Source organism: Protopterus annectens, chromosome 1.part2 (genome assembly GCF_019279795.1).
Source record: "Protopterus annectens isolate FY-2018-M chromosome 1.part2, PAN1.0, whole genome shotgun sequence".
Classification (NCBI taxonomy): domain Eukaryota; kingdom Metazoa; phylum Chordata; order Ceratodontiformes; family Protopteridae; genus Protopterus; species Protopterus annectens.
In genome coordinates this window covers 1,057,437,006-1,057,439,505 of record NC_056727.1, presented here as the reverse complement: position 1 = coordinate 1,057,439,505, position 2,500 = coordinate 1,057,437,006, and positions in this window count along the sequence as shown.

Below are 2,500 nucleotides of genomic sequence, written 5' to 3'. Positions count from 1 at the left end.
TTTACATTAACACAACAGTTCCTGTCCAATCATTATGAGAGAACAGTACTCTTGCAAGGTGCTGTGTGTGACATCATCATCATGATAAAGGTAAATGGGGTAACCATAGATGGATTGGTAGTGTTGTGTGTACAATGGGGTTATCCACATCACGTGTACCTGGAACATTTAGGAGTCATGTGCATACTAGGATCGTGCACCTGAGCAACAGGGATGAGGATAACTGGAGTATGTTCTGATGCATATTAAAAGGGTTACATGTGTCCAGTGGACAGATGTGTGAAATGGACAGCTATGCATGGGGCAAATGTTGTTCCAGGAACTGATTGGCCTTATGTTTCCATAAGATGAGAGTGGGATGTGGGGGAAGGAGAGTAGGTATGCCCGTGGAGGATGGGTAGAGTAGGATGACAGACAAGACAGCATACAGGGTCGGTATATGACACATGTGGGGGGATACACCTCAGATGGGGAGGGGTGTTCAGCATTTACAAGCCCATGAGCCCCCAGATGGAAACAGTGGGATGGAGCCATGGGCAGCCACGACTGCACCAAAACAGCTGCAAAGATGGCAATGCTGGGAGCTGTATAGGAGGGGCAGCCTCACCCTGTAAATGTGACACTCTGCCCTTGAGCTGGTGTATCTGGCCTCGAAACCCCTTATTGAGCCCCCTACACACCACGTCCAGGACCGAACAACAGCGGACATGTTCCTGTCTGGACCTGCTCCCAGGGGGGAACAAGCCCCATCCTCAATGGCGGTTCCACCAGAAGGTGGTGCAGAGCCAAGAGAGGTGGAGGTCCAAGGCTGAGCCCCAGATGTGCTGGTGCCTGGTACCATGGCCAGCTGAAGTGGGACAGGAGGTATTGGCGGGACCTCCAAACCCATACAGCCTATGGTGTTGCAGTATAAACACAGATATGGCTTAGTAACAGTCAACAGCATTCAGGATTGCTTACAACAGCATACATAGATATGACCATCAACCCAACTTAACAGATGGTATACATTTGCAGAGGGAGCACAACACATGCATACATACTGCATGACATCTGTACAAAGTGTAGAAGACTTGTGACTGCAGCTATGAGCAGTGGCCCATTATTGGCATGTCACTGAGAACCCCAGACAGTGTCTGTCATACCACTGTTTCATGTGACATATGTTTAGTCAGGGATGAGATGGCAGTAACACATCACTATCACCATGTACTGGCTGCAATCCTCACACTATGCTCCTGCTGTTCACAGATGTGTGTTCAGTGAGTAACACAGGAAACAAATGATTCCACACACTGACCAGTCCACAGATGGCCCTACAGATGGGGGTCCCTCATGAACAGAGCACTGTCTTGTCAGTTTTAAAACATGCAGAATAGCCATTACCACACACAACTTGTTAAATAGGCGGTATTCTCAATGAAGCATAGCTACACTTACATGCTGTAGTCATGTCTGTCACATCACCCTCCTGTCTTTAGGCTATTTCCCACTGTGTATGTTGTTTGAGGAAAATCCAGATATCATCGTTTATGCCATTTCCAAACACCAGATCCAGGTACCACTCACAGCGACTGTCATGGGCAAACGCCAACATGATGTTCCTAGATATTTTACTGTGTTTTTCATGTGAATGGCTATGGGAACATCATCACAGCTGTTCCACATGCAATCAGCTACAGGAGGACTGCAATAGGTGCAGAAGCCATTACCTGATCATGACCATCACTTACAATACACAAGCTGCTGCTGAGCAGATGTACACCTCCACATCCACCAGAGAGTTGTGGGATGGACAGACAGAGGCAAAGTACATCAGAGAAGGGCTTGGAGACTAAAACCTAAGCATTGTCAGTCACACACCTACCAGTACAGGGGTCAACCCCCTGACTGACTAGTCATTGCTATTACAAGTGCATGCAGTTACTCCATGTGCCACAAAGCTGACATGTCGGTGTGCTGTAAGAACATATATGTGTATGTTAGGGTTAGGAGGGTGGCCTAATGGTTAAAATGTTTGCCTTACAAACACAAGGTGCAAGGTTTGAGTCTCACAAGGGACAACTGGCTAGGCTTACAATGACTCGCAAGGGCAGTTAGCTTAGTACTAACCTATGAACCTATGAACCTGAGCGACATCTGCAATGGAGATATAGTAGACATACATTAGGTGTAGCACACATGGCTGTCTACATGAACAGATGTCATTGTCAACACAACCACAATATATAATAGACGCACATTGACACTCTTTGCCAGGCCCACAAATACACTCCCTAACTACTTAGTTTGCCACACTGCAGTAATACACAGGTACTACATGCAGCACAGGGGATATCCAGAGGTTCTATGGGCTAGGGCAGTGAACATGTTTGACATCTGCTGGTATGCCAATGGGAGTTATTCTGGGAGTGACTGTGGTTGGACATACATGCCAGTGCCAGTACTGACAATGGGAGGTTATGCTGGAGTGACATGGGTGTTTGGTATGCCCAAAGGG